Genomic DNA, 22,124 nt, shown 5'->3' with positions numbered 1-22,124 from the left:
CTCTGTTCAGTCCCACAACACTCATTGTTGTCAGGGATATCCGTTCCTTCAACGGCAAGACACGGTGCTTTCCTGGTGCCACCGGTGCCTTTATCCTGGACAAATCTCTTGAGCTGTTACAGTCCATCCCGTCCTTCATATGCCGTGTGATAGTTCATGCTGGCATAAACAACATGGCGTGGCAATAGTCTGAGCTGACTAAAAAGGATTCTAAGGTACTCATCATCCTTCTGGAAAGCTGTGGGAAGTTGGTGTTCATTAGCGGGCCCATACCCACTTTGTCTTGCAGTGCCGAGTGCTTCTCCAGACTCTTCAGCTTAAGAACTGGCTCCGGCACACCTGCAGAGCTCACAACCTGAATTTTATTGATAATTCTAACTTCTTCTGGAACCGCCCTATATTTTACTGACGCAACAGACTGCATCTGAGCACACTGGGCTGCTTGGTTTTAACAGGAAATACATAAAAAAGAAAAGTTGATTAAGAGAACCACCAGATAACCAGCAGTTCAACATTGGATGGACAGAAAAATACAATCAAAGTTGCCCATTCATGCTCTGGTGCTGCACTGACTTTTTGACTTGTTTCTTTGAAACCGCACTAACAAGACAAAATGTCTCTCTCGACCTTAAAAAAAAGAAAAGTTGACTCAGAGAACCGGTAGTTCAACAATGAATGGACAGAAAAATACGTGTTTATTGGAGTGGAAAAGAATCTGGTGTGCTTATTCTGCAACGAGTGTGTCGCCGTGTGTGAAGAATACAATTTGAGACGGCATTTCACGATAACGCATGTTAATGTTGATGTTGCTTTCCCACCAGGCTCTGCTGCTCGGAGGCACAAGTTATCAGGCCTTACATATACATTGTTGTGAGCAAAGACGTCGCACTTTGTGATGCCGTTGCTCTCTCCTGCCTAGCCACTATGGCCCCTGCCTGTGGAACAACCTGCCAGAGAACCTCAGGACTGCAGAGACTGTCAATGTTTTTAAAAGAAGCTTAAAGAGACCTTTTTAACCTTTTTAACTGACTGTTTAAATTTTTCTTACATTCTTATCATTATTTATTTATTATCTTATGTATTTTTACTCTTTTAACTGTTACCTTTATTTATCTTATCTTACAGGCCTTTTATCTATAAAGTTTTAGTTTTTCAAATTCAGTGTTTCCTCAGGGGGCTGCACAGTGGAGTAGTGGTAAGCACTTTCACCTTGCAGCAAGAAGATCTCCTGTTCAAATCCCGGCCTGGGCCTGGGATCTTTCTGCATGGAGTTTGCATGTTCTCCCTGTGATGAGTGGGTTTTCTCCGGGCACTCCGGCTTCCTCCCACAGTCCAGAAATATGCTGAGGTTGATTGGTTACTCTAAATTGCCCGTAGGTGTGAATGTGTGTGTGATTGTTCGTCTGTATATGTAGCCCTGCGACAGACTGGCGACCTGTCCAGGGTGTCCCCTGCCTTTGCCCGAGTCAGCTGAGATAGGCTCCAGCTCCCCCATGACCCTAGTGAGGATAAAGCAGTGTATAGAGAATGGATGGATGGGTGGATGTTTCCTCAGGGGGGTCCTCCACACCGAGGGCTGTATCTGGTCTTCTGCTGGGAGTGCTGTGCACGAGTCCCTTTGATCCAGCTGGTTTGGGGGCTCTCCACCTCGGTGTGGGGGTTTCCCTGTCTGTCGGGGTCTGGGAGGTCCAGGTGCCAGCGCCCCCGGTCGTCATGGCCTGTGACTCCTCCCATTGTGGACGGCCCCAACGGTGGCGTTCTCCACGATCCTCAGTGACATGCCATGTCTCCCTACACTCTGTGGTGAAAGTGTGTGTGCGTGTGTGTTCATGTGTGTGTGATTGCGTATATGTGTAGTTGCGTGTATCTTCTTCTTTTCCTTTTGGCTTTTCCCTTCAGGGGTCGCCACAGCGAATCAATTGCCTCCATCTAACCCTGTCTTCTGCATCCTCTTCTCTCACAACAACTACCTTCATGTCCTCTTTAACCACATCCATAAACCTCCTCTTTGGTTTTCCTCTAGGCCTCCTGCCTGGCAGTGGGAAACTCAGCATCCTTCTACCAATATATTCACTCTCTCTCCACTGGACATGTCTGAACCATCTCAGTCTGGCCTCTCTGACTTTATCTACTAAACCTCTAACATGTGCTGTCCCTCTGAGATACTCATTCCTGATCCTATCCATCTTGGACACTCCCAAAGAGAACCTCAGCATCTTCAGTTCAGCTACCTCCAGCTCTGCCTCCTGTCTTTTCCTCAGGGGCATTGTCTCCAGACCAAACAACATGGCTGGTCTCACCACAGTTTTGTAAACCTTTCCTTTCATTTTAGCTGAAATTCTTCTATCACACATCACGCCTGACACTTTTCTCCAGCCGTTCCAGCTGCCTGTACACACTTCTTCACCTCTTTTCCACACTCTCCATTGCTCTGTACTGTTGACCCTAAGTACCTAAAATCCTCCACCTTCTTGATCTCTTCACCCTGTAACCTCACTCTTCCACTTGGGTCCCTCTCATTCACACACAGATACTCCGTCTTACTGCGGCTAACCTTCATTCCTATCCTTTCCAGGGCAAAACCTCCATGTCTCTAGCTTCTCCTCCACCTGTTCCCTGCTCTCAATCACAATGTCATCTGCAAACATCATAGTCCATGGAGACTCCTGTCTAACCTCGTCTGTCATCCTGTCCATCACCATAGCAAACAAGAAGGGGCTCAGAGCTGATCCCTGATGTAGTCCCACCTCCACCTTGAACTCCTCTGTCACACCTACAGCACACCTCACCACTGTCTTACAGTCCTCATACATGTCCTGCACCACTCTAACATACTTCTCTGCCACTCCAGACTATATCAAACAATACCACAGTTCCTCTCTGGGCACCCTGTCATAAGCTTTCTCCAGATCTACAAAGACACAATGCAGCTCCTTCTGACCTTCTCTGTACTTCTCTATCAACATCCTCAAAGCAAATATTGCATCTGTTGTATTCTTTCTTGGCATGAAACCATACTGCTGCTCATAGATGTTCACCTCTGCCCTTAGTCTAGCTTCAACTACTCTTTCCCATAGCTTCATCGCGTGGCTCATCAGCTTTATTCCTCTAACCTTGCCAGCAAGTTGATTTCTCGCGATATTTGTGAGTTCACAAATCTCTCAAGAAACCATCTTGCTCCACTCCCGCCTTCACTTTTCGTACAGCACCAAGTTGGTTCGGGCCAATCACGCAGCAGTATTCGTGTGTGGGGCGGGATAATGGGCGGGATATCCGGGTGTGACGACGACACCAAGCGCCAGTAGATCAAAACAAACATGGCAACGGAAGACAACGATCGTGTAGATGCTGCTATTAAGTCAGTTTTAGCTGAATCTCCTAAGGAGGAAGAACAACGAGAGGCGCTTTGCGCATTTCTGGATGGTTAAGATGTTTGTGCTTTTTTACCTACGGGTTTTGGTAAGAGTTTAATCTACCAATTGGCTCCGCTCGTTGTGAAGATCCCGCGATTGGCTAAAAACAAACCTGTCAGAGGCAGGACATACTGTTGCTTTGTCCAATCCGTATCTCTTTCCTCCGAATGGATTTACATAGAGCGGTCCCAGATTGATATTGTGGAGTACTATCAAGTACTACACAATTATTAATCTGGCTATTGCCAGGTTATTATTCCTCTGTAGTTGCCACAACTCTGCACATCTCCCTTGTTATTAAAGATGGGCACCAGCACACTTCTCCTCCATTCCTCAGGCATCTTCTCACTATCTAAGATCCTGTTGAACAACCCAGTCAGAAACTCTACTGCTACCTCTCCTAGACACTTCCATACCTCCACAGGTATGTCATCAGGACCAAGTGCCTTTCCACTCTTCATCCTCTTCAATGCCGTCCTCACTTCATCTTTGCTAATCTTTGCTACTTCCTGGTCCACAACAGTCACCTCTTCTACTCTTCGTTCTCTCTCATTTTCCTCATTCATCAACTCTTCAAAGTACTCTTTCCATCTTCCCATCACACTATTGGCACCTGTCAACACACTTCCATCCTTATCCTTTATCACCCTAACCTGCTGCACGTCCTTCCCATCTCTGTCTCTCTGCCTTGCCAACCTGTACAGATCAGTCTCTCCCTCCTTACTGTCCAACCTAGCATACAAGTCATCATAAGCCCCTTGTTTGGCCTTTGCCACCTCTACTTTCACCTTACGCTACATCTCCCTGTACTCCTGTCTACTCTCTTCAGTCCTCTCAGTGTCCCACTTCTTAGCTAACCTCTTTCTCTGGATCCACTCCTGCACCTCCTCATTCCACCACCAAGTCTTCTTATCTCTTTTCCTTCCAGATGACACACCAAGTACTCTCCGACCTGTCTCCCTGACCACATGTGCTGTAGTTGTCCAGTCATCTTGAAGCACCCCCTGACCATCCAAAGCCTGTCTCAACTCTTTCCTGAAAGTCATACAACACTCTTCCTTTTTCAGCTTCCACCATTTGGTCCTCTGCTCTGCCTTTGCCCTCTTCATCTTCTTCACCACCAGGGTCATCCGAAACACCACCATCCTATGCTGGTTGGCTACACTCTCACCTACACACGTGGACAAAATTGTTGGTACCCCTCAGTTAAAGAAGGAAAAACCCACAATTCTCACTGAAATCACTTGAAACTCACAAAAGTAACAATAAATAAACATTTATTGAAAATTAAATAATCAAAATCAGCCATCACTTTTGATTTGTTGATTAACATAATTATTTAAAAAAACAAACTAATGAAATAGGGCTGGACAAAAATGATGGTACCCATAACTTAATATTTTGTTGCACAACCTTTTGAGGCAATCACTGCAATTAAACGATTTCTGTATTTGTCAATGAGCGTTCTGCAGCTGTCAACAGGTATTTTGGCCCACTCCTCATGAGCAAACAGCTCCAGTTGTCTCAGGTTTGATGGGTGTCTTCTCCAAATGGCATGTTTCAGCTCCTTCCACATATGTTCAATGGGATTCAGATCTGGGCTCATAGAAGGCCACTTTAGAATAGTCCAACGCTTTTCTCTCAGCCATTCTTGGGTGTTTTTGGCTGTGTGTTTTGGATCGTTGTCCTGTTGGAAGACCCATGACCTGCGACTGAGACCAAGCTTTCTGACACTAGGCAGCACATTTCTCTCCAGAATGCCTTGATAGTCTTCAGATTTCATCGTACCTTGCACACTTTCAAGACACCCTGTGCCAGATGCAGCAAAGCAGCCCCAAAACATTACTGAGCCTCCTCCATGTTTCACCGTAGGGACAGTGTTCTTTTCTTCGTATGCTTGGTTTTTGAGTCTATGAACATAGAGTTGATGTGCCTTACCAAAAAGCTCCAGTTTGGTCTCATCTGTCCAAAGGACATTCTCCCAGAAGCTTTGTGGCTTGTCAACATGCATTTTTGCAAATTCCAGTCTGGCTTTTTTATGGGTTTTTTTTCAGCAGTGGTGTCCTCCTTGGTCGTCTCCCATGAAGTCCACTTTGGCTCAAACAACGACGAATGGTGCAATCTGACACTGATGTACCTTGGCCTTGGAGTTCATCTTTAATTTCTTTGGAGGTTGCTCTGGGCTCTTTCGATACAATTCGAACGATCCGTCTCTTCAATTTGTCATCAATTTTCCTCTTGCGGCCACGTCCAGGGAGGTTGGCTACTGTCCCGTGGGTCTTGAACTTCTGAATAATATGAGCCACTGTTGTCACAGGAACTTCAAGCTGTTTGGAGATGGTCTTATAGCCTTTACCTTTAAGATGTTTGTCTATCATTTTTTTTCGGATGTCCTGGGACAATTCTCTCCTTCGCTTTCTGTTGTCCATGTTCAGTGTGGTACACACTTTTTCACCAAACAGCAGGGTGACTACTTGTCTCCCTTTAAATAGGCAGACTGACTGATTATGAGTTTGGAAACACCTGTGATGTCAATTAAATGACACACCTGAGTTAATCATGTCACTCTGGTCAAATAGTTTTCAATCTTTTATAGAGGTACCATCATTTTTGTCCAGGCCTGTTTCATTAGTTTGTTTTTTTAAATAATTATGTTAATCAACAATTCAAAAGTAATGGCTGTTTTTGATTATTTAATTTTCAATAAATTTTTATTTATTGTTACTTTTGTGAGTTTCAAGTGATTTCAGTGAGAATTGTGGGTTTTTCCTTCTTTAACTGAGGGGTACCAACAATTTTGTCCACGTGTGTACCACTACTTTGCAGTCACTGATCTCCTTCAGATTTCACCGTCTACACAAGATGTAGTCTACCTGTGTGCTCCTACCTCCATTCTTATAGGTCACCCTATGTTCCTGCCTCTTCTGGAAGAAAGTATTCACTACAGCCATTTCCATCCTTTTTGCAAAGTCAACCACCATCTGTCCTTCTGCGTTCCTCTCCTGGATACCAAACCCATAGACATAATAAAGAGTAGACGCCACTCGGGGTGCTGCCCAGCGAGAAATACGGCCGCCATCTTGGTCCGGTCACCCGCTCCACTCAGCGCTGTTTGACAGCGAATTTAATCCATCTTAACTCTGAATATTAAACTGATTTTCACGCGCTTTTTATTTTTATTTTTTTGCTGCAAACGTCATACCTGTAGCTATGATACAGGACAAACGGTTCGGCGTATTTTAATATTCATAGCGGGAATAATAGATAATAATAATAATAGGTAATAGAATATTCTGATATTAAGCTCGATTGTAGACAGGTATTTTGCAAACACTGTAAACACACACACACACACTAATATATGTTAGAGAAGCAGATAATGGCAGTAAAGTCAATTATTTTAATAATTTGAAGAGACAATATATGATTACGCAATATATACATAAACAAAATACTGACTAATGAACACATTAGTCAGTTTTCTGATATATTGATTATATTGATACTCCATACATGATTTATTTATGTAGTATGATTTTCTCTGATATATAACTTTTATCTAATATAGCCTATATATATGTGAATGTTGTTGATATTCCATCTATGATTTATATATATTCATTTTCTCTGATATTTAACTTCTATTGTTTTATATAGAAATATGTGTTCATATATACATATATTAGTGTGTGTGTGTGTGTGTGTGTGTGTGTGTTTACAGTGTTTGCAAAATACCTGTCTACAGTCGAGCTTAATATCAGAATATTCTATTATTCTTATTATCTATTATTCCCGCTATGGATATTAAAATACACCGAACCATTTGTCCTGTATCATAGCTACATGTATGACGTTTGCAGCAAAAAAATTAAATAAAAAACGCGTGAAAATCAGTTTAATATTCAGAGTTAACATGGATTAAATGCGCTGTCAAACAGCGCTGAGTGGAGCGGGTGACCGGACCAAGATGGCGGCCCCACCACTCGTCAGCCCCAATAGGCAGTAGCGGTCAATGCGGTGTCTACTCTTTATATATGTCTATGACCAAACCTGCCCATGACCTCTTCATCATCTCTGTTTCCTGCACCAACATGTCCACTGAAGTCTGCACCTGTGACAACTCTCTCACTTCTAGGGATCCTCTGCATCACTGCATCATCCGGTATGGAAGTCATACATTTGAGTCGCATGTTTGATTTGGCCAAAATTTTACGTCGGATGCCCTTCCTGACACAACCCTCTGTATTTATCCGGGCACAATAAGACACTGGCTTGTGTCCCCTTGCAGCTACATTGTGTGTAGTTGCGTGTATATTTGTACATATTGAGGGAGGAAGGGATGGGTTTTCTTGTTTTTACTTTAATGTTCTTAAATGTTGTAAATCACTTTGTGTTGCATTTTTATTGTATGAAAATTTACATATAAAGTTTCATTGATTGATTGACATACACACCACACTGTGACAGCCCTACCAACACCCCCAAACCATTTTAGTTGTAAATATTGACCTGCCGTGCTCAACAAAATAGCTGGAAACAAAAATACAAATAAAGCCTTTATTTTGTCAAAAAGCCAATTATGGAAATATTAAACAATTGGGTAGAAAATAGTGAAAATGACAATTTTGAAACCAAAGCTCCAGAATGAAACCCTCAAATCACATAATGCATGATCTTATGATTTAATGGCAGGGGAATTGTTACATCTCTGTGAACTAGTGGATGAGGGGAGTAATAACAGATGTATAGAAAAACTGGGTTAAAGTAAGAGGAAACTGATTAAATTACAAAAAGCTATTTATTTACAAATGATGAAGAAAACAGCACACCTTTTGGTACTAGTGTCACATGTCACCCCCTGCATTGCATTTCCCACAGTTATCCACAATTCTGCTATCTTTGTTTATTGTTATTGTCAAGAGTAGAGCAGAGTGACCGCAGTTGCACTTGGCCACTCCTGTTGCTTCTCAAGGGTGTAGCCTGAAAAGAGAGAAAAAAAAAAGAAACACACAACCTACCAATGTACAAATACAGCACTGAGGTCAATAACAGCTCTCAAAAATAGCAGTTTTATTGCGTTTCAATGGGGAAATTTTTGTCCTTAAGGTTCTGAGTGCAATAAATTTGCATACACAGTATAATATTCGTGTATTATGGGATTAAAATTTAAAAATTCTGTCCTTTATAAAATTTTATGGTAAATTCATTATCACAGCCAAAGTTATCTAAAAATCAAAAATGAAAATGCACATGAGGGAAAACAATGAAAATTTCTAGGAAATATGTTTTGTATGACCTTATGAGTATACTACATTTTTTGTTGTCATTGATTAGTACAGGATCACATGATCATATCACATGATCACATAATGACTAATGCAGTAGTCTGCAGCATGGGGGCCTCACAGGGGCAGTGGTGTAGTCCAGGGTATACGGCGGTATACGGCGTATACCCACTTATTTTTCAGTTAGCATTGCGTATACCCACTTCTAATGCTCCCTGGTGCGCATCATTCAGTAATATCTGTGTGCCAGGTAGCCCTCTTTTCCTTAAGGATGATGAAGCCATGAACAACCCTCCTCTGCCTGTAATTGGCTGGTACATGCTACCTTCACTGATTCGATTGGTTAACTTTAGGGATGAGCCAATCAGAGGCAGAGTAGGGTGGGTCATACAGAGGAAAATTTTGCTAACACCTCTGTGGCACTCCAGTTGATTGACAGGTCTGCTTGAAAGATGCGCGGAAATGCGAGAAAGTCAGAATAAACACCTTTCAAGTGAGTGGTACGTATCGAGCGAACCTACTTTCATGGACGATATAATTCTCAGGTAAGTTTTAATATGGTTTCCAAATGAATCATTGTTTTAAACTACTGGAAACATGACTGCACATTTCAAGGAGAGGATATTTTGTCGCCAGTGGTTAAAGATGCTGTCAATTCCAGCCATTTTCAGTACAAAAAAATCACTAATATTCTATTTGTAAATAAAAATATGACGAGAAATACAGATAATATTGGACGCGCATTGCAAGGTGCATTTCCTCGAAAACGACCTATTCGTGGATCATATACCGTCTTCAAGACATGTTTTGGACAAAATAGTTTACTGGCTTGTGTCGTCTGGATGTCCAAGGTTGGATTATGGCCGTTTTTTGTGGAATATTTTCATCTGTGTGTAATAATGAACCCAGAAATGCGAGTCGCGCTGTGTACGTTGAAGCCATGTATAGAGAACGGATGGATGGATATTCGTTGTTTGTTGGACAAATGTGTTTTTCTCACCCGCTGTGGTAATCACATCTGAAACTGGTTTATACCGGCAGATTCATGAGAATCTAAGCTTTCCATCGGCGTATAGTGTTTGTATAATCGCGTTTGCAGTTTCAGACATTTAGCAAATTGCTTATGCAGATCTCAAAGTGTACCGCGGGCGGAACACTGAAGCGCAACTGAAGCGCAACGGGTTAAACTGAGTGTTGGGCCGAGTCTGACTAACGTTTTGAAAGGCTAACGTTATTCTAACGTAACTCTGAAGCTAGCTAGATTGGGATAATGTGGGAAAACCTCTGGGCTGGTAGTTGATTTTAAAGTAAGTAAAAACACAAGAATGGGGACAGGTAGTTTAAGATTCGACCTAAAACAATATTGAGGTTTTATTCATGATGAAATATGAACAAGGATGCACTGTCAACTTCATATTTGAAGTATTTTATTTAAATAAATGTTCAAAAGTAACTGAAACACCATGTTTGCCTCATGATAAATACATGTTACATGAATCCAGTTTGCTTGTGTGACCAGTAATAACTACAAACTGCTCCTAATCAAGTCATGATAATTTTATAATAGTGGGCAAGTAGAAATGACTGAATAAATTGAATAGAGTAGTCTTCTATGTCACTGTTTCTAAAACAGGGCGTTTTTCTGGACTAATTTTTAAAAAAAAGGTGAAAATTAAGAGTATACCCACTTCTCCAGGGACCACTACACCACTGCACAGGGGATAGTGCTCTCCCCCTTTCTTTTCATTTTGTACACATCGGACTTCCACTACAACTCTGGGAGCTGTCACCTCCAGAAGTTCTCCAATGATCCAGCATCACAATAGTCAGGTGTGTCTCTGAGGAGGACGAGCGGGAGCATAGGACTGTCAATTCTGACTTTGCTGATTGGTGTGAGCTAAACCATCTTCAGCTCAACGCCAGTAAGAAGAAGGAGATGGTCATTGACTTCCACAGGAGGAAGACACCTCAGACTGCATCGGTGAACATCCAGGATTTAGACATTGACATGGTGGACACATACAAATACCTGGGTGTTCACCTCAACAATATATCCTCAATAACAATCCTGCAAGAAGGAGCACTATTGCAGGTCATTCATTCCATCTGTTGTAAGACTTTACAACATCAGCATCACTGGCTGATGTTGACATAAACTGGATTTGCATTGTATTATCATCCCAAACCATGGTAAAATCCGCATTTTTACAGTTACATTTATTCCACAAGCCACTTTATGTTGCTGCCGCGTATAGTGTTGTAATATTGTATTTATTCATTGTCATTCTTCATTCTTGTATATATTGTACATATTATTGTTATTATTGTTGTTGTTATTATTACTATTATTATTATTACTGTTATTATTATTGTTATTGTTATTATTATTTTACATATGTTTAGTGCTGCTGTGAAAGATTTTGCGGCTGTAACAATGGAAATTTCCCCTGGCATGGGGAGCAATAAAGGATTATCCTATAACAAAGGGTTCTTTGAAGTGGCAATGTCGCATCACTTTATGTAAAACTGCCTTTGGACAATCGGCTGTTTCCTACAAAGCAATAACGAAATAGAATAAGCTCCCCCATGAACTGAAGACTGTAACAGATTTTAAACATTTTTCTATAGAGACAAAAACATGGATCTGGGGAAACTTTTGAACAGATTTTTTGTCTTGAGTGACTTCCCTCTTTAAAAAAACAAAAGTAATAACTATATCATCTCCTTTAATTTTGGATGTGGTCTCAAAACAAACCAAAGCAAACAATCATCAAACTAACCAGTGGCATCAAATTTACTTTACAACTGACACAAGGTAGTCAGGTTGAAAAAAAAATATACTGCTTCAGCCTCTGGATGCAGTAGTTCAAGTACCAACAGACATGAGGGCGAGCAGATGACAATGTGCTTGACCTAGTGCTGGAGTAAGCTACATGTGAAGTACTGCAGAAATAAATACAGAGACACATTTCCTCTACATAGAAAGAGGACACTTGCTTTCTTTGCTGAGTCACTTGCGGTAATGAAACTGTACATTGAAATATATAGTACCAGTCAAAGGTTTGGATACACCTTCTCATTCAATGGTTTTTATTTATCTTAATTATTTTTTACATTGTAGATTAATACTGAAGACATAAAAACTATGAAAGAAAACAAAAGTACTAAGCAATTCAGAATATGTTTTATATATATTTTAGATTCTTTATACTACCTCCGCTTTGCTTTGATGACAGCTTTGCACACTCTTGGCATTGCAGTGTAATATATTTCTACAACTATTTATATGTTCGGTTGCGTGCGTGTGCGTGTGTGTGCGTGTGCGTGTGCGTGTGCGTGTGTGTGTGTGTGTGTGTGTGTGTGTGTGTGTGTGCGTGTGCTCACAAGGGTTTGTCTGTTTGTGCCTGTAAATGTGTATTTGCCATATAACAAGGAGCAGTGGGTCATTTCCCACAGGGCTTGGTGGTAAATCTCCTTGACAACAGTGGAACAGAGACATTAAACTTGAACAAGGGGATCATTAATGCACACACACACACACGCATGCACGCACGCACGCACGCACGCACGCACGCACGGATGCTCGCATGCACGCAAGCACGCACATGTGCACGTAGGCGTGCGCACGCACACACACGCACAAACACACATACGTAGGTTGGCAAAAAAAGGAGATGGGAGAGGCTCACCATTATGGCAATGTTGGTTTAGGTAAGTGGCTCATGGACAACAGACCATTAAATAAACACTTAGAATCAAACTAAATGAAGCACACAGTTGTGCAAAAGCATCAATAGCCAGGACATACACATGTACATATTAGTGTGTAATTACAACAATCTTTGTCATCTTTGAAACAAGTTTCCCTTGGGATACCATTTCAAGTGTATAGAGTCAGGTCCATGAATATTCGGACATTTACACAAATTTCAGCATTTTGGCTCGGTACACCACCACAATGGATTTTAAATGAAATCAGGTGAATGGTGGTGGAATTACGAAACAATTTCCCTTCACCTTTCTAAGGAACCAAAAGTAATTGGACAATTGGCTGCTCAACTGTTCCATGGCCATGTGTATTATTCCCACATTATTTGACTTACAAGGAGCAGACAAGTGGTCTAGTGTTAATTTCAAGTGTAGTATTTGTGTTTGGAATCCAGTGAGGTCAACTCTCAATAGGAAATCCAATAAGCTGTCATATCAGTGAAGAAAGCCATCCTCAGGTTGAAAGATCAAAACAAGCCTGTCAGAGAGCTCATCTAAAAGAGCCCGTGTAGTTCTGGAACAACATTCGATGAACAGAAGATCAAGTTGTACCAGAATGATGGGAAGAAAAGAGTATGAAGAAGGGAAGCAACTGCTCAACATCCAAAGCATACCACCTAATCGGTGAAGCATGGAGGTGGTAGAGTAATGGCGTGGGCATGTATGGTTGCCAAGAAACTGGTTCGCTAATGTTTATTGATGATTTGACTGCTGACAAAAGCAGCAGGATGAATTCTGAAGTGTTTTGGACAATATTGTCTGCTCATATTCAGCCAAACGCTTCACAACTCATTGGATGACGCTTCATGGTGCAGATAGACAATGACCCAAAGCATACTGTGAAAGAAATCAAAGATTTTTTTAAGGCAAAGAAGTGGACTGTTCTGCAATGACTAAGTCAATCACCCTACCTGAATCCCACTGATCATGCATGTCACTTGCTGAAGACAAAACTGAAGGGAAAATGACCCAAGAACAAGCAGGAACTGAAGACACCAGGGACCAAACCCAGCATCTGGTGATGTCTGTGGGTTCAAGACTTCCAGCTCTTTCTGTCGTTCCCACCGGACAACCACAATGTCTCTGTCCGGATCTCATCATGCCTTGCAGACATCTCAGCAGGGATGTAAAAACGCCACCTTCAACTCAGCCTCTCCAAGACAAGAAATCAACATCCAGCTTGAATCAACCCAACTCAAACGCACAAAATCTGCCAGAAACTTGGGTGTCATGATCGATGACCAACTAACCTTCAAGGTTCATGCTCTTTTGTGTCGATTCGCCCTGTACAATATTAGGAAGATCAAACCCTTCCTAACTAAACTTGCAGCACAACTCCTGGTACAGGCTCTCATAATATCACGCATCGACTACTGTAATTCCTTACAGGCAGACCTCCCCGTCAAACCTCTGCAGATGATCCAGAATGCAGTGGCACGTCTGGTTTTCAACCAGTCAAAAACAACACGTCAACCCCGCTGTTCAGATCGCTTCACTGGCTTCCAGTTGCTGCTCACATAAAATTTAAAAACCCAAACACTTACATTCAAAACTAAAATGAAAACAGCTCCCTCCTACCTAAAGTCTCTCATTTAGGTCTACACTCCCCCGTACTCGCTCACCAACAAAAAGCACCTGATACAACCACCACAATAGGGATGGTCGAAAACTAGATTCTTCTCCTCTGTGGTTCCCTGGTGGTGGAATGAGTTGCCAAATGCTTTTTGATTTGCAGAGTCCCTCTCAGTTTTTCAAAAAAGACCAAAAACCAATTCCTCACTGAACCCCTTTGCACTTGACAGGCTGCAAAAAATAAATAAATAAAAATCCTATTACCTTAGCACTCCCTGTGGGCACCAAGGTCCTATGGCTCTGTGCACAATATGGCGTCTGATAACTTCCGGACCCTGAGTGTATGCATGAGTACTTCCTGTGACAACTTCCGCTGATTTGACAGCTAGAGCGGGACATACCGACTTACCGACGTTTGACAGACTTGGTTGTTTTATTGTTCAATGAGTGTATTTAGAGTTCAAGAGAGGCGTCTTGCCTATCAGAGGGTGGGGGCATCGGCACTGCATTGTTGTGTGCCGTTGTGCACCGTTTCGTCCCACTATAATAGTGAAGTTAGCTTTCATTCATTCCCCGTTGACTCCGTGGTGCGGGCGCAATGGCTGTAAAAGATTCGGAGGGATAACTTCACCCCGACTAAAAGCACCCGGGTTTGTTGTCGGCATTTTAAGCCGGATGATTTTTATGTGACTGCTGGGGGGCTGCGAAAGCTGAAGAAGGGAGTGATACCACTGTACTTTGAGTGGAATGGATATGAACTCCCCGCGCCCAGACCGAGCGTTTGGGACCAGCGTACGCGGGTCGAGATTCCTGTCCCGGAGTCAGACTCGGATGCGGAGATGGAGACTGCATCCGAGGCAGAAACGGATCATGATTATTGTCTTGTCCCAGAAACAGGAGCGAGGGCCAGTGATTTAGCGGACAAAAACGAAGCCTTACGCCGCAGGATTGGAGAGCTGGAGCAGCAGCTGGAAGCGCTTGAACTGCGCCAGTGCTTCGGAATAGAGCGCTTGTATGGATCTGATGAGGACATGCACTTTTATACAAGATTCGCGTCTTACAGACATTTAATGGCGTTTTGGCGATTGATTGAACCTGCTGTGACCCACAAGATGGTACGCATAACCAGCACCAAGACGGCCGCAGCCCGCACAGTCCATCACCAAACAACAAACTGATAACATGACATGTGAATTAAGACGAATGTTATTAGTACTCATTAAATCACAAGTTAAATTTAGATTTAAATATACAATTATAATTATTACCTTTGTGTGTTATATAATTTTATTGAATAGAAGTAAATCAAAATTATATTGTACATTTATTGCTCATCAATACTAAATACAGTCTTGTGTTTTTGCATCTCAAGAGAAACTAAGACCCATTGATGAGTTGCTGCTGTTCCTCATGTACAGTGCCTTGTGAAAGTATTCGGCCCCCTTGAACTTTTCAACCTTTCGCCAGATTTCAGGCTTCAAACATAAAGATATAACATTGTAATTTGTTGTCAAGAATCAACAACAAGTGGGACACAATCGTGAAGTGGAATGAAATTTATTGGATATTTTAGACTTTTTTAACAAATAAAAAACTGAAAAGTGGGGTGTGCAATGTTATTCGGCCCCTTTACTTTCAGTGCAGCAAACTCACTCCAGAAGTTCAGTGAGGATCTCTGAATGATCCAATGTTGTCCTAAATGACTGATGATGATAAACAGAATCCACCTGTGTGTAATCACGTCTCTGTATAAATGCACCTGCTCTGTGATAGTCTCAGGGTTCTGTTTAAAGTGCAGAGAGCATCATGAAGATCCGAGATACTGTTGTGGAGAAGTTTAAAGCCGGATTTGGATACAAAAAGATTTCCCAAGCTTTAAACATCTCAAGGAGCACTGTGCAAGCAATCATATTGAAATGGAAGGAGTATCAGACCACTGCAAATCTACCAAGACCCGGCCGTCCCTATAAACTTTCACCTCGAACAAGGAGAAGACTGATCAGAGATGCAGCCAAGAGGCCCATGATCACTCTGGATGAACTGCAGAGATCTACAGCTGAGGTGGGAGAGTCTGTCCATAGGACAACAATCAGTCGTACACTGCACAAATCTGGCCTTTATGGAAGAGTGGCAAGAAGAAAGCCATTTCTCAAAGATATCCATAAAAAGTCTCGTTTGAAGTTTGCCACAAGCCACCTGCAGAGTGCGAATTATACAATGACAATGGGGGGGGGGGTCTACATTTTTTAGAGGCCAGGGTGAAAAGGGAACCCAGTACAGCGCAGGCGCCTGCTTAAGGTAACAGAAGTCTTGCACAATTCTTACAGCATCATAAAGGTCCAAGGTTTAACAATCTTTATTATTGTTGTTGTTTAATATAGAGAAAAGACATAAAATAAACATATATACAAGAAAACAAAATCATTAAATTTTAACAGGTCATTTTAAATATTTACAGAAATCTTACTTGTTTCAAAAAAATGTCTGCATTGTGTACTGTCCTCCTCCTCCTCGTCGTGTCTGCTCACTGTCCTCCTCCTCCTCCTCCTTTCTTGCTCACAATATCTCCCTCTGCCTCCTTAATACAACAGCACATGCATGTAAAATTCACCACGCTATAATGCTCTGTATTTATAGCCTCTATAACAACCACTGAAAATACAGGCTGCATTTTCTTAACTATGTCCTAATTTTCAACTTACTCTTTTTTTGGCACCAAAATAGTGCCTGATATCTTCTCCTTTCCTCTTGACCATTGAGGGAGAACTGGAGCTAAAAGCTAAAAGTAGTGAGGACTGGTCTTCATTGTTGTATGAACGTCAGCCCCCCATTTTCTAACTGCTCATGAGCACCGGTGTAAGCTAACGTAACATTCACACCAGTTTAAGCTAGCATTAACATATTGACATTTACACATAGATACATGATAACATTCGTCTGAGACACCGGACACAATATGAATCCAAATATAATTCGTAACTCCGAAAGTGGGATACTAAATAAAAATAAACTAGCTAGATAACTTACATCACAGTGCTCCCCAAGTCGTTGATGTCCCAAAACAGCGCAAAGCCAACTTTTTCTCCGTCTAGCTCTTTTTTTTTTCGCGGGCGCGGCTACTTGGATTTCAGCCTGGCAGCCGGGAACTAACGAGTGACAGTGAAAATGGTATAGTCCACTCTAGGGGTGTCTGTCTGGGTGTGTGTGTTTTAGCACAAGCCTCTTCCTGGCATGAATATGGAAAATACAAATACACTGTAATATTTTTGACACTAAAAAGACAGATAAATGTTTCAACCCCCCCAATTTCTTATTTGTGCCCCTTTTAGGGGAGTCGAAGCTGTAATAGGGGGGGTCAAACCCCCCCAAACCCCCCCGTAATTCGCACTATGGCCACCTGGGAGACACACCAAACATGTGGAAGAAGGTGCTCTGGTCAGATGAAACCAAAATCGAACTTTTTGGCCACAATGCAAAACGATATGCTTGACGTAAAAGCAACACAGCTCATCACCCTGAACACACCATCCCCACTGTCAAACACGGTGGTGGCAACCTCATGGTTTGGGCCTGCTTTTCTTCAGCAGGGACAGGGAAGATGGTTAAAATTGATGGGAAGATGAATGGAGCCAAATACAGGACCATTCTGGATGAAAACCTGTTGGAGTCTGCAAAAGACCTGAGACTGGGACGGAGATTTATCTTCCAACAGGACAATGATCCAAAACATAAAGCCAAATCTACAATGGAATGGTTCACAAATAAACGTATCCAGGTGTTAGAATGGCCAAGTCAAAGTCCAGACCTGAATCCAATTGAGAATCTGTGGGCAGAGCTGAAGACTGCTGTTCACAAACGCTCTCCATCCAACCTCACTGAGCTCGAGCTGTTTTGCAAGGAAGAATGGGCAAGAATTTCAGTCTCTCGATGTGCAAAACTGATAGAGACATACCCCAAGCGACTTGCAGCTGCAATTGCAGCAAAAGGTGGCACTACAAAGTATTAATGCAAGGGGGCCGAATAATATTGCATGCCCCACTTTTCAGGTTTTTATTTGTTAAAAAAGTTTAAAATATCCAATAAATTTCATTCCACTTCACGATTGTGTCCCACTTGTTGTTGATTCTTGACAAAAAATTACAATTTTATATCTTTATGTTTGAAGCCTGAAATATGGCGAAAGGTTGAAAAGTTCAAGGGGGCCGAATACTTTCACAAGGCACTGTATTTACTTGTGTTCATGGTTTATGCCATCGCTGTTCTGTTTCTGTGCAGCTGAGAACAGGCGGCACTGCTTTCAGTCTCAATGTGGAGTACTTCGTGCAACATTGTGGTTGCACAGCACGGTTCCAGCCACACAGGAGCACTCAGCTGCAGCAATTGCAACAGGGGTGGTGTCCTCAAAAGTAATCTATAAGTAAAAAAACATAATTTAGTATCACAGTTAAGTTATCAATTTACAACTACAAATGAACTTTGTAAGTGAGAGAGTTGAGAGCAGGCTAATGGATAGGCCTATGTTTACACTTAAGCTCCAATGAACAGGAGCAGTACACATTTGAACAAGTTCTTAAAGCCTAAATTGAGGATACAAAATCAGCTCTTTAGTTACACTAATGTACCCACCATAAATAGGTATACTCAAACTTAAGCTCCAAAGAACGGGAGCTGTAACAACTAATTTCTGGAGTGTCCATGAAAGCTTTCTTCAGCTTTAAGGCAACTAACTATACTTAAATTATATCCAACTCCAGCCACATAAACACTCCATAAACACATTTTTCCTTCCTACTCTTAGGTTGTGGGGCTTCTCATTCTTCCTCAGCGACCTATAGCATGTTGCCCTGACCGTCACCCTACCAGCAAAGTCTTTGTTTGACACTGTGGGATTCAAGATCATGCATAGGTCAGACAAAACACACTGTTGCATGAATGACTATAGAGGGCGATGGTGAATGTATTTGCACTTTTGCCCGTGAAGAGAGCTATGCTCCCCAGTACATCAGCACATCTCCCCAACACTGTGTAACCGCAGTTATTTTCGGTGTCATCTGTGCACTAGCGGCTAGCTACATAGCTAGTGTGGGCTGGCCAGCGATACGTGTTGCACTGCCAGTTTCTAGCTTACCTTCATAGTTATCGATGTAGCTTGACAGGTACATCTTGTACCCCTTCTCCCGTTTGTTCCTGGGGGTTGAGGATCGAGCTTTAATTATTCTGTTAACATCCGAAATTGGGAGGTCTTGGAGAGACCGTGCATAGAACGTTGCCATCTTCGAGACCAGAAGTACTGATGCACACACTCACGAAAGCGGAAGTAAAATGGAAGTTGAGCCATGCACAGAGCCTATTATCACACTTGAATGTCTTGCTTGTGTTGTATCTACTCTCAGGTGTATGTCACTTTGAATAGAAGCATCTGCTAAATGAAAATGAAGAATTGTCGGCTGTCATTGACTGCAAAGAATTTGCAACCAAATATTAAAAATGTGACAATTTGAAACATGATTATGGTAGTTTGTCCAAATACTTTTGGTCTCGGAGAAAGGCGGAGGACTCAAATACAATGTGTTGGAATTCCTACACCATTCACTGGACTTGGATGTCAATACCCTCAAATTAAAGCTGAAAGTCTGCACTTAAATCATATCGTGATTTTTAAATATAAAATCCATTGTGGTGGTGTACAGAGCCGGAATGCTGAAAATTGTGTCAATGTTCAAAAATTTATGGACCTCACTGTAGGTGTGAAAACCCTAAATATTGTATTACTAAAATCATTTGTGCAGATCAGTATGCTTCCCATAAATAATGAAGCACAGACATGAAGAGCATTGACCTGTGCACTGAGATAGTGATGCTTTCAGTCAAACAGACAAACAAATGCAATCCAGGTCAGAGCATACAATACATACCATAAATAAGTACATCTCTGTGCAATATCACTTAAATGTCAAATCACGGACCATTTGTTTTCGAGTTGAGAAGTAGAGTACTTTCTTTTTGCAACCGATCAAAAACTTACACTGAAAAAAGGCAATACTGAAAATAATGTCCAAGTAATGACCCCTTGTAATTGCCAATTAATTTCACAGCATGAACACAGCCTCATTTACACTACCAGTCAAAAGTTTGGACACACCTTCTCATTTAATGTTTTTTCTTAATTTTCATGACTACCTCATGAAGCTCATCAAGAGAATGCCAAGAGTGCGCAAAACTGTAATCAAAGCAAAGGATGGCTATTTTGAAGAATCTAAAATATAAAACATGTTTTGACTAATTTCACACTTTTTTGTTTACTACATAGTTCCATGTGTTCATTCATAAAGGATGTCTTCATTGAGAATCTACAATGTAAAGAGTCATGAAAATAAATAAAAACCCCTTAATGAGAAGATGTGTCCAAACTGTTGACTGGTTGTGTACAAATATTCCAAGCTGTTTCACAAGTTCCCCCGGTCTACCGCACGAGCAACAACCCAGAAGGAAAAATTGGGGAGCTTTAGAAAAAACAAAAAACAGGGGATAAGTTAGAGGACGGCAAAAGAATGTTACATGTCTTTTTCAGGCAAAACAAATGTAATTAAAGCTGCAAGCAGCGATGGACGGGTCCTCGCATCCATGCTGGTGGGCGAATCCATGCACGTTCACCAGGTGGCGCTGTGACTGAGAGTATGTGTCGGCCTCTGAATCACATCTGGACCAGAGTTTAATCACACGTAAAATTTCAGCCAGATTGGAGCATGTTCAGACTAGTTATATAGCATTTCCTGCCCATCCACCACCAGGTGGCGCTGCAACTCAGAGTGTATTTCAAACAGTGGATGTGATGAGGGTTGGACTCTGATCACTCATGTAAAGTTTCAGGCTGATTTGACCATGTAGAGTCCAGTTATACAGCATTTACTGTCCATCCAAACAGGTGGCGCTGCAACTGAGAGTGTCTGTTGGCCTGTAGATGTGATCAGGATTGGATTGTGATGACACATGGAAAGTTTGAGGCAGATTGGAGCATGCAGAGGAGAGTTATACAGCAGTTGATGTTTCTTGGCGAAGCATCAAAACTCTAATGGTCGCCATGGCCACGCCATTTGGCTTCTGGTTAAACTTTTGATAACTTTTCGTCACCAAGTCCTGCTGTGTGGACTGACAAAATTTCAGGTCTCCTGTGTCAAGTGGGGCCTAGTTATTTGAGATCCCAGGAGCATCCACCACCTAAATAAAAGCTTTAAGCAAACCAATGAAAAGTTAAAATGAGAAACTATATAAGTTAACCACATGATTATGCTTCTGCTTGATGCAAGAATGATTTTAATAGGCTGATATATATTCTGGAAATGATGATTGCTATAGAAGAGAATGATTTAAAATGAGTTATTTGATCATGCTAAGAAAAATGATTTAAAGAAGTGATTTAGTGTCACTAAGTGAGTTTTGACTTGAAGTAATCTGTGCTGTTCTGAGCTGTGTGCAGGGCAAAAAGCAGAAGTCACCATGACACTGCAGAAAGGAGGACATTGAGGAAGTTCTGTGGCCAAATATGGTCTTGGCAACATGTCTCAAGCAATGCGTGTGTGTGTTAACAACGGAAGGTGGATGCTGTGTACTTGCTGTAAAACCATGACTTCTGTATTACTGATGTATGTGATAACAAGTTGAATGCATGAGTTAGACGGTGTCAGGGGCGTACCTAGCCAGAGATGTGTGTATTAGAGGATGACACTATAAAAGAGAGAGTCAGAGACACTGAATTCGGAGTTCTCCCCCGGAGGGGAGAGATGCTGCTCGCCGGAGCTGCAAGAGATGCTGCTCGCCGGAGCTGCCGGAGAGCATTGCCAAAGTTCTGAAGAGTCGACACCGGACCCTTTTGCCCAAGAGACGTGAAGACAACGCGGGACTTAGGCTCCAGAGTTCGCTGAGAACATCGTTGGAGGCAAAGTCTTTTTCTGACTTTGTTCAACAAGCGAGGACCACACTCTGCCAGACGGAGAGTCCTGAGAGGTCTACAATTACCCTACAGAGATGAAGAGAGGCAAGCACCTACGACATCCAGAGAGGCACAGGAGGAAGCAGCAGAGGGCTG

General features: G+C 42.0%; 1 protein-coding gene across 3 annotated transcripts in view; it reads right to left on the bottom strand.

The window, feature by feature from the left end:
- Positions 1–22,124, bottom strand: part of dok4 (docking protein 4) — a 159,172-nt gene that overhangs the window by 82,872 nt on the left and 54,176 nt on the right. The gene's annotated exons all lie outside the window — the stretch shown is intronic.

The sequence above is a fragment of the Acanthochromis polyacanthus genome, chromosome 2, assembly GCF_021347895.1.
Source record: "Acanthochromis polyacanthus isolate Apoly-LR-REF ecotype Palm Island chromosome 2, KAUST_Apoly_ChrSc, whole genome shotgun sequence".
In the NCBI taxonomy this organism is placed as follows: Eukaryota; Metazoa; Chordata; class Actinopteri; family Pomacentridae; genus Acanthochromis; species Acanthochromis polyacanthus.
This window is presented reverse-complemented; position numbering and strand designations above follow the sequence as displayed.